This window comes from Camellia sinensis, chromosome 9 (assembly GCF_055761805.1).
Source record: "Camellia sinensis isolate YWXY chromosome 9, ASM5576180v1, whole genome shotgun sequence".
Taxonomy (NCBI): Eukaryota; Viridiplantae; Streptophyta; class Magnoliopsida; order Ericales; family Theaceae; genus Camellia; species Camellia sinensis.
This window is the reverse complement of record NC_138969.1, coordinates 129,514,264-129,525,927: the sequence shown is the minus strand read 5'-3', so window position 1 is coordinate 129,525,927 and position 11,664 is coordinate 129,514,264. Positions and strand designations below refer to the sequence as shown.

The 11,664-nt window shown below is 39.1% G+C and overlaps 1 long non-coding RNA gene across 1 annotated transcript; it reads right to left on the bottom strand.

The window, feature by feature from the left end:
- Positions 1–1,639: 1,639 nt before the first annotated feature.
- LOC145799184 (uncharacterized) lies at positions 1,640–4,073 on the bottom strand. The gene is made up of 3 exons (XR_014341202.1): positions 3,924–4,073; positions 3,668–3,790; positions 1,640–2,396 (listed from the first exon to the last, which is right to left on the bottom strand). It is a non-coding gene; the product is annotated as an uncharacterized LOC145799184 (long non-coding RNA).
- Positions 4,074–11,664: the final 7,591 nt, after the last annotated feature.

Sequence of the window (11,664 nt, the reverse complement as noted above, 5' to 3'; positions counted from 1 at the left end):
ATAATGAAATTGCGGAGACGGACACCTTTGTGCCTAGAGGGGAGTGAATAGGGCAAACTCTTAAAACAAATTACCAATTAAAAATTACCAGGTGGATTATTAACAGTTATTCAATCTCAAGATAAATCAAAAGTCTTCCACACAGTAACACACTAAATAAATCAAGATGATAGACATCATGACTTATGTGAAAAACCATTGAGAGCAACTGAACAACAATCAGTTCAGGTAAAAATCACGAGCACCCTACTGATCAAAATACATTTGATCAAATGTATAATACAAAAATTCAAGTAAACGAATTACAACCTAATCCCCGATGTGTCTTGATGAATGATTTGGACAAAACGCTTGATGAAATAGACAAACATTAGGAGCAGTGAAATAGAACTACAATTTTAGCAATGAGAAAAAATCATTGTTAAATTAGTATTGGAGTTAATATTAAGAATCGACAGAAAATTGTGTATAATTAAAACTACAATCCATTTTGTTTGTTCAATATATCTTCAACTTGAAATTCAAAAACCCTAAATCATTTCACAGAATAAATCATCTCATCTATCACACCAATAATTAGTTCAAAAAACCCTAAATCTAGAACAAAAATCAAAACTCATGTACTCATTTCACAAAAATAAAAATCCTACAACATCAACAAAAAACAAAAAAAACCCTAGCTCTAGAGTGAAATGGAAAACTCTAAATTTATGATTTGTTATCTTCTGTAAAACAGAATGGAGCACCACTTTACTTAAGCTGAATGTTGAGTTTAATTCATATCACAACTAATAAGTTGAAGACTAATTTGCAAGTGTCCGTGTGCATGTGATTGCCCCATTGGCACTCCACTTTAGCATCTTGTGATCCACTTTTCATGTGCTTTTTGGCTTCTCTGGAACTCAAATATGTGGAGTACAAGAAGCTAAGATAAATGCCAATAGCATGTCCTAAATGTGATGTTTGTGTTTGTGTTTACCCAGAGTCACAATAGGTCTTAAGGCTACGTTACTAGTTTATCATAATTAAGAAAATTAATTTTATGACAATTCTTTACTTCCCTATCTTATCTTACTTTAATTTCTGATAAGGTAGATTTCTTTCATTAACTTCCTATTTAAGAGAGTTCGTAACACTTATTAAACTTTCCAGCTATCAATCAATCTTAGCCTACAATAGCTTATAAAATATGTGAGAACATTTAGCTTGCTCCTATTCTAATTCTCAAATGGAGCTAGAATGAATGTGAAACAAGGAATTGCAACCTTGCTGGTTTTTGGTCAACTTGTTCTTCAGAAAATTTGTTCATTTTGTCTTTTCGAAGAACTTAAATTGAATAAAGGATCTTAAGTAAAACTTATCTTGATTTAGTTTTTCTTTCAGGTTTGTTTCACAACTCCTGGCCTTTGACAACTTGGTTAACAGTCATCAACATGGGGGAGCCACATGAGGACCAGGGGGCACGTGCACCCCCCCTCTCAATGTTTAATATACCACTATTTTCTTGGCCAAAAGTCACAGCATTAAGTTGTCATCCAAAGGCACTATCCCAATAACTTAGCTCAACTAATCTTCTAAGTTGAGGTGTTTCAATAAATACCTTTACATGTTTAAGTACATATATAAATATGTATAAACTCAACAAATGAGAAGGGACATGGTAGAGCATCGATTTTCTTATTATTCTTCTTGATTGTCTTATATCTTTCCGTTTCGTACTATGTAATAATCTCTTCCTCATCATAAAAAAAGTGGGAGGCCAGTACCCAAAAACCATCAATGTACAGGGAACTTGCCACCAATGTCGGTAACCAATGTAGATATCATGTGTTTCAATTCACGAATTAACTTCAAAGTTAATAAAAACAAAATTTAAAACAATGTTCAACAGTTTCCACCACCAATTCACATCAATAGAATGCAGATGGTCTATCATAACATATGAGCTCATGATATTACATTGAACAAAGCAAAGTAACCTCAATCCAAAGAAAAGAAACTCAGAAATATCAGTTTCAGAACAAAGAAAGGGAAAAAAGTTTCCCATTTAAGACAAGTACATAAACATCCAATTTGTGCACAAGCTATAGCCATAAATTCATATTCTAAGTTACTGAAGTGGGTAGAGAAACAAATTTAACATAAGGTAGAAAGAAACCTTGTCATCACAAGCAAACATACACAAATTTTATGACACACTTACCAAGCTTGGGCAGCCTTGCACCAACGGTCTTAGGATTAACAGGTGTAGGTGACTCGTAGATGTGTTGACTTCAAAAGAAATGAAACATGGGAGAAGTAGTTGATCTTTTTGTATCCAACAAAGATATACATATAGATAAAGAGTGGACAAGGCCCGATTTTGAATTTGGTCTTTCAGTGCATGATCAAATATCCTAGCAACAAAAATGCAAAAGAATAAAAATATCAAGGCATTACGAGGCATTACGAGTTACAAGGCATTAGGAAGTTTAGTCTCCTGTTTTCAACTCCATTACAAAAGCAGAAAAGTTCTAACCAAAAACTCACACATAAATACGTAAAATAAATAATTCTTATTCCCAGTCAAAATAATTCTTCACTTGCATAGATAATTATTATTCCCATCTCACACATAAGTTCTAACCAAAATAAAAACACTTGCATATGTATTATATTCATCAAATAGATTTCATTAAACAATTGTTCCTACATTATGTATTCTATTCATTATTATTAGATTCTAATTATGTTCATCAAACAGCCAGTGGGTATGTGAAATCCTATTGTATAATCACTTAAAATATTCTAATTCTAGGATTTGAGGAGCTAGTTAATCTTTTCTAATTTAAACTATTTTGGGCCATTTTCTGACTTAATTTTTAAGTAGTTCTTCACTGTTTTAATTTAGGCAGCCCAAAATTTATGAAATTATTTATATCTGAAATTATTTTGAGTTTTGTGTTTCTAACATTCACATTGTAATTTGAAGTTAAATCACAAGTTGACAACAAATCTGAAGTTAAAAATTTGAAGTTAAATTACAAGTTGTTGACAATAATATATTCACAGTTTCTTAGTAACAAATTTCTATGTTCTCATTGACATCAAGTCATTAGCTTTTTAATTATCAGGTTGGAAACAAAACACACACACACACATACACACACAAAAGAATAGAGTGTTAACTCCTATTAATCCCAAAAAAACAAGTATATTGCATTTGACAAAAAACTTTACTTGAACAACCAGCAATTCACACAAATAACCCAGAAAATTCAAAATCACAGTTCTTATACCAACAAATTAACAAATGAAAAACCCAGAAATCATCACCTTCATCATCAAACAATAAAATAGAAGAAAGAAGATTAGCTTAATTTGTAAAACCCCAAATCAATGAGAGAAGAACTAGAACTGAAATCTGCAAAACCAAATTCTAAAAATAGGTTTATGAATTACTTTTAATTGCTAGTTTTATCAATTAGCTTACAAATAGTTTTATCAATCGCGTACCCACTTCATCAAAAAGGAATTTGTGATTAGGTCGAGAACCCAGAACACAGGTTCAGAAGAGAAAAATAAGAGGAAAAGAGAAGAAGAGAAGAGAAGAAGAGAAGGTCGAGAACACAAAACACAGGTTCAGAAGAGAAGAAGAGGAGGAAAAGAGAAGAGAAGAGAAGAATACCTTCCAATTGAGGTTTCGATCCCTGCTCGCCGCCACTGTCGCCGATCTCCGATCGTTGCTCGCTGCCGTTTAAGTAAGAGAGACAGAGAGGTGAGAGAGACAGAGAGTTGTCGAAGGAAGAACCTACGGCAAGAAAAACGTCTAATGAAAAAATGAAGGTGAGACAGGGAAGAAAATGGGAAATAGGTAGAGGGAAAAAAAATTGGGGGGGGGGGGATTGGTTTGCCTGGTCAGCACCTCCGCTACCCAGTCCTACCTGTGGCGACATTGAAGGAAGAGAACGGGTGACGTCAGTGGCAGCGTTGAAGGAGGAGAACAAGCTGAAGAGTGGCTGAAGGCAGAGAATGTTTGTGTTGCAGGAGACGATGAAAGAAAAATTAAATTACCAAAAAAAAAAAAAAGGGTTTGAGGGGAATTAGTATGGTTTTTTTTTTTATTACCGTCAAAATCTCAAAGTTTTCCTTTTAAAATTTGTGACAAAATAATTTTGTCATTAAAAATTTTAAAATATTAAAATTATTAACGATAAAAATATATTTCTCATCAAATAGTTTCAACATATTTAAAAATATGTTTTTAAAAAAAATATTTAAAATTATTGGTGACAAAATATATTTCTCACTAATAATTTTATAATTGGTTACAGATTTTTTTCTCACTAAAAGTTTCAAAATTTTGGTACCACCCAAAAAAAATTAGAGGGAAAACCTTTGGTGATGAAATTTAATTTTTCGTCACCTAAAAAGAAATATTTATTGACGAAAATAAATTTCATCACCTATTATTTTTACTTTTTTATTATATGTGACAATTTTATAATTCGTCACGGATTATTCTTATTTAGTGACAAAATTTATTTTCTTCACTATTTTTCGTCACCATGGGTTACTTAGAAAGCTAATTAACTTGTGTTTTGTTTAGAGAGAGAGAGAGAGAGAGAGAGAGAGAGAGAGAGGAGGAGAGGGGAAAGGAAAACTGATAAACAAAAATAAAAGAGAGAAAAAAAGTTAGTAGTCTATTTTTTTCCATTACCGCCCAATATGTCAAAATTTTTCCTCCAAAATAGTGACAAAATAATTTCCTCACTAAAAAGTCTCAAAATATTAAAATTTATTAGGGACAAAAATATATTTCTCACCAAATGGTCTTAAAATATTAAAATCAAGTTTCTCAAAAAAAATATACACAAAATTATTGGTGACGAAAATATATTCCTTGCTAATAATTTAATAATTAGTGACAAATTTTTTTCTCACCAAAAGTCTCAAAATTTTGGCGCCACAAAAAAAAATTAGCAAGAAAACTTTCGGTGACAAAACTTACTTTTTCCTCACCTAAAAAGAAGTATTTGTTGACAAAAATAAATTTCGTCACCTATTATTTTTACCTTTTTATTATATGTGACAAAATTTTATAATTCGTCACGGATTATTCTTATTTAGTGATGAAATTTATTTTCTTCACCACTTTTTGTCACTATAGGTTACTTTTGTTGTAGTGTGAGTCACAACATTCCGTTTCTTACTCCACAAAGTAACATGGTTATCACCAATAAAGGTACAATAGTGTGAGGGCCAATTAATCATATATTGAGGAAGGCCAAGATATTTGAAGACCTAGCCAAAGTCAATTCGGCTATAATCTAAGGGCTCTTGAAGTCGAATATACAGATCGGCCATATGAAGAGCCGAATGGGAACCAGCACGCAACCGGAAGGCCAAGTAAGCAATCAAGTGCAAGATTAAGAGTGGGCCCAACCCTTGGGCCCAAAGGGTAATATAAAAAGAGTAATGTCAACCAAAGAGAGGTATGTGAGAATAGACAAAATAACTTGAGATAGAAGTAAACTTGAGAGCATACTAACTTGTCCGTCATAGTGCTAATTCTAGCACCCCCGATCGGAGTGTTCATCCCTTTTTCAGGTAGCGATTAGAGGATCAAGGACGTCTGGTTGGATCCTGGAGTATTTCCAAACCACTTCTCCACAATTGGTGCCGTCTGTGGGAATACTCAAACGCATCCATGGCGAGCGTAATAGATGATCCTCTGGTAGTTGCTAATGACGTTACGCCAAGAGATGACATCACTTCAAGAAACATGCTTGGATTGGAGAATAGCACTATGTGATGGGCCTTGAACTTTGACTCAATAGCTCAGACCTCACCCTTAACTTCTGTGCAAAAGACAATGCAGACAATCATGGATCAAGCAAAGCAAAATGAACAGTGTCTAGAAAACATGATGGCTGAGAACAAGCACCAGCGCCGAGAATTGGCCCTGGAGCTAGCTAAATCCCAGCAGGCTGCATGCCATGACTGGGGTCGATCCCCAGGAAAGTAGGATGATCGACGACGTCAACTTCAGAAACATGATAATGATAGTGATTCTGGCTCGCCATCCCAGTAACCTAGAAAGAAGGGACGAGTTGATGTATCCAGCTCATCCAAAGGAAGTCTGTACGTACGGCACAGGCGAGGGAAAAGAAGTGATGATTCAAATGAAAAAGACAAGCATGACCCTTTTGTGCGACGCATCGTAAGGGCTGTGCTACCCAAGAAGTTCAAATTCCCATCGTTCACCCTATATGATGAAAAATAGACCCCACTGACCATATTCGTCATTATAAACAAGCGATGACACTGCATGCTGACAATAAAGCCCTCATGTGTCGAATGTTTCCAAGCAGCCTGGGACCATTGGCAGTCAGATGGTACTATAAACTGGAGCCAGCATCAATAAAAAGCTTTCATCAACTCTAAAAATCTTTCAGGGCAAGATTCATCACCAACGAAATTGAGCTAAAGCAATCCGACTGTCTCTAGGCAATGCAATTTAAACTAGAAGAAACCCTTCGTGAATACTCGGTACGCTATTCGGAATGTTTTAACTTGGCAGATGATGCCTGTAATGACTCCATGGCCATCACCACCTTTAAAATGGGATTACATCCTAATAGTCCCCTCCGCAGTTCGTTGACCAGATGGCCCCCCAAAACAGTTTGGGCGTTGATGAAGAAAGTCGAAGAATATTGTAAGGTGGAAAAAGATGCCTTGCGGGTCAAAGCCGGACAGAAAGCCATTAAGACGGCACCATCTAGTATCATTCAGTCGATAAGTGTTGTGTCATCAAGGAGCCCCGAATCGCGGAATCGGGCTAAATGAGACAAATGTTGTGATTTGCGCCGATCAAGCAATCAGTGTTCACACTGATGAAATGAACAATATCAAGTGAACTGCAGGCGTACAAGACACTCGGACAAGAAGTACACGAAATTAGTAGAGCCGATTAGCAAGATTTCGTCGAAAGAGCAACACCTGCTGTTCTTTAAATGGCCGTCCAAAATGATGAGACCTCCCGATACAAAGAGAAGGGATAAGCTGTGTGAATACCACAAGGACCACGGTCATGACACCGACAGTTGTTATGCACTGAAGGACCACCTGGAGAAGCTGGTACAAGACGACCGGCTGGTGTAATATGTCGGAAAGAATAATCCATCAAACATGGTAGCCCTACGGCCGGATTCACCTCTACTTGGTGTAATTCACATGATATACTGCTTGCCATTGACAGCCAAGGTACATATAATTCAGTTGCAACCTAGCTTGCATAAGCCAATCACACCAGTAAAACAGCCCCATGAAACTAGGAGGATTAGTTTTGACGGCGCCGACTTAGTTGGAGTAACTCTCCCCCACGCCAATCCCCTCGTCATCGAGCTACGCATGAACAGATTCACCATTGAATGTGTTCTCATTGATTAGGGAAGCACTTCAGAAATAATGTATTACAAGACGTTTGTTAAACTCGGTTTCACTAACTCGGATTTATCGCTGACTGATTACCTATTATTCGGCTTTAGCGCTAACCCTGAGTATCCTTTGGGCAAGATCACACTACCAGTTCGGGCGGGCACCAGATCAGTAGATGTAGAATTTCTAGTCATCAAACTTCGGTCACCATATAATCTCATCATGGGAAAAACTTGGTTGCATATCATGCAAGCTGTGCCAAGCACCAACCATCAATTACTTTGTTTTCCAACCGAGTATGGCATTGAACAAATTTGGGGTTCTTACAAATCGGCACAGGCATGCTACCTTGTTGCTGTTGCAAAGAGACCAAAGGAAATGAAATTGAATTCAATTGAAGTACCGGATCAGGAGAGCCTCGAGGACATTAGAAAAATCCCCAACGTAAAGGCAGCTGAAGATCCGAATCGGATCAAAATTAATAGGAGTCTGACAAGTTCTTCATGATCGACACTTTCTTGAACAAAGTTGACAGACACGAGCTTGTATCCTTCTTACTCGGCAACCTCAATGTGTTTGCGTGGACACCATACGAGATGCCAAGGGTGGATCCATTTGTGGCCTAGCACTACTTAAACGTTGATCCAAAATGTAAGCCAATCATTCAGAAAAGTCGGCGGTTAGCTGCGGAGCATGCTTCGATTATTATTCAAGAACTTGACCGATTGCTTGATGCAGGGACAATTCGCGAAGTAACCTATCCTACATGGTTGTCCAATACTGTGGTTGTAAAGAAGAAGAATGGATCTTGGCATGTTTGTGTGGATTTCACGGATTTGAACAAAGCTTGTCCCAAGTATTGTTTTCCTCTCCCTAGAATAGAGCAACTTGTAGATGCAACGACACATCATCAATGCATGAGCTTGTTGGACACCTACAGAGGCTATCACCAAATTGCAATGCATCCGGAGGATCAGGAAAAGACCACATTCCCCACTCGAAGAGGAACCTATTACTACAAGGTCATGCCTTTCGGGCTGAAGAATGTGGGGGCAATTTACCAGAGACTGGTTACTGCCATGTTCAAGGAACAGCTCGGCCGCACCATGGAAGTATGTATCGACGACATGGTGGTCAAATCCAAGGAAAAGTACGCCCATCTAGCCAATTTGGCAGATACATTCGGCATTCTTCGAAAGTACAAAATGAAATTGAATGCCTCAAAGTGTGGATTCAACATCAGATCCGACAAATTTCTCAGCTACATTGTAAACCACCGCGGAATAGAGGCCAACCTGAGGCAGATCATAGCAATTCTAGAACTTGGCTCTCCTCAGTCGGTCAAAGAGGTTCAGAAGCTGATGGGAATGGCCGCCGCGCTTAACAGGCTTATCAGTCATTCCACAGATTGTTGCTGACAATTTTTTCACACACTTCGGCAAGGCAAAGCTTTTGAATGGACCCCCGAGTGCCAGGCAGCTTTGGACGGCTTGAAAACTTATCTCCGATCAGTACAACTCTTGGCAGCCCCCTCGGCAGGCGATATGCTCATTTTGTATCTAGTGGTATCTGACCTGGTGGTCAGTGCCATACTTTTAAGGGAAGAACTCGGGGAGCAACGACCAGTTTCCTATGTAAGCAAAGCAATGGCCGACGCCGAAACCCCGTTATCTACCACTAGAAAAGCTCATCTTTGCCCTTGTCATGGCTGCAAGAAAATTGATGCATTATTTTCAAGGGCACAACATAGGAGCACTAACGGACTATCTTCTTTGGTCAGCGCTCTGTAGCGTGGAAGCATCAGGGTGCATTTTGAAATGGGCTTTGGAACTCGGCCAGTATGATATCCAGTTTTTGCCTAGAACTACTGTCAAGGGGCAAGTGCTCGCCGATTTTGTAGCCGAATTCACGAGATGCCTTGCCGACTTCAAGTCCGATCAAGTGCAACCTAAACCCAACTGGAGAATATATGTTGGAGACATTTGGTAGATGTACTTTGATAGGTCATCCAACCAATGTAGCAGTAGGGCAGGCGTAGTAATCATGACCCTCGAAGGGGCAGTAATTGAGCAGGTGGTCAAACTGGGCTTTGACGCATCAAATAATAAGGCCGAATATGAAGCCTTGCTAACCGACCTTCGGAACGCACTTCACCTGGGTGCGCGGTGGTTGCTTGTTTTCTGTGACTCGAAATTAGTCATCAACCAGTTGAAAGGGGAGTATGCAGCTAAAAATGACCACATAACAGTCTACATGAAAACGGCGAATTCCTTGCTTGCGAAATTCAGTCACCACGAACTGAACCAAATAACCTAGGATCAGAACATGCATGTGGATGCCCTTGCTTGCCTAGCCTCTGCCATCAACTCAGAAATCAAACGGACAATCGAAGTAGGATTCATCCATAAGCCAAGCATTACCCCGTCTGAACCAATTCAGATTAACATCATTGAACCAGAACCAAGTTAGATGGACCCTATTGCTGCATTCCTTTCCTCATAACAACTCCCAATGGATAAGAAGAAGCCCACAAACTGTGAAACAAAGCCCTGCGATACTACTTGGATCTGCACAGAAAGCTCTACAAAAAATCCCTTTCTGGGTCGTACTTAGAATGTGTTCACCCAGACAAAGTTAGGGAACTCTTGGCTAAAATACATGAAGGTAGCTGTGGTGCCCATTCTGGAGGACGCTTATTGGCCCATCGAGCCGTAACACAAGGGTATTATTGGCCGACCATGCGAATAGATGTTGAGATGTATGTCAAGAAATGCGAACAATGCCAGAAGTTTTTCCCCTTTAACTCATCTACCTGCCGAGGAGTTAAACTCTATCACTAGTCCTTGGTCGTTCGCTTAATGGGGACTCGATATCATTTGACCACTACCACGAGCTCCAGGGAACAAGCAATTTTTGATTATCGCAATAGATTATTTTACAAAATGGGTCGAAGCAGAGGCATTAACACATATTCGAGATGTCGATGTTAAGCGTTTTGTATGGAAAAATATCATAACACGATTCGGCATACCAAGAGCACTTGTCTCAGATAACGGCACCCAATTTGATTGTGGTGTCTACTGAGAATTATGCAGCACATATTGTATCCGGCCTTACTTTTTCTCACCAGCATATCCACAAAGCAATGGTCAAGCGGAAGCCTCCAATAAAGTCATCCTGGACGGGATCAAGAAAACGTTGGAAAAAGCTAAAGGTAGATGGGTCGAAGAGTTGCCTAGTGTGTTGTGGGCTCATCACACTACTCCAAGGCGATCCACTAGGGAAACGTTGTTCGCTTTGTGCTTTGGAACCCAGGCAAGTATCCCCCGGGAGATCGGCCTACCCATGTTGAAATCCAAGGTTTTTGACATGGGCCGTAATGACATGATGTTGGCCTTAGACTTGACTCTAATTGAAGAACGCCAAGATCGTGCCCTTGCGTACATGGCGCGGTATCAGCAACAGCTCGCTAAATTATATAATCAGCGCATACAGTTGCGTCATTATACACCAGGAGAATTGGTCCTCAAGAAAGTGCTTCCTGCTACTAACAATCCGGCAGATGGAAAATTAGGCCCCAACTAGGACGACCCTTATTAGGTTGATTCAATCGCCGGAACAGGGGCATATCGGCTCAAAGACATGGCTGGGAAAAGTTTGCCACACCCCTGGAATTCCACACATTTGCACAAATTTTTATCACTAAGCTAACTTGTACGGCATGCTAGTTTGTTTCAAATTTTTGCAGATATGTTATGTACACATCTTTCAATTCCCCAATGCAATGCCCTTTCTTATCGCAGGCTTGTTAATAATGGTTTAATAACGAATAAAAGACTCTGAATTTGAAGCGCCCTTCGTGGATGTCACATTTGGGCCTAATAAGCCTCCGAATTCGAAGCGCCCTTCGTGGATATCACGATTGGCCAACACAATAAGACTTCGAATTCAGAGCCCCATTCGTAAATGTCAGGTTTGGGCCGAAAAAGACTCCACATTCGGAGTGCCCTTCGTGGATGTCACATTTGGGCCGAATAAGCCTCTGAATTCGGAGTGCCCTTCGTGGATATCACAATTGGCCAACACAATAAGACTCCGAATTCGGAGCCCCATTCGTGGATGTCACGTTTGAGCCAAATAAGCCTTCGAATTTTAAGTGCCCTTCGTGGATATCATGATCGGCCAACACAATAAGACTCCGAATTTGGAGCCCCATTTATGGATGTCACGTTTGGGCCGAATAAG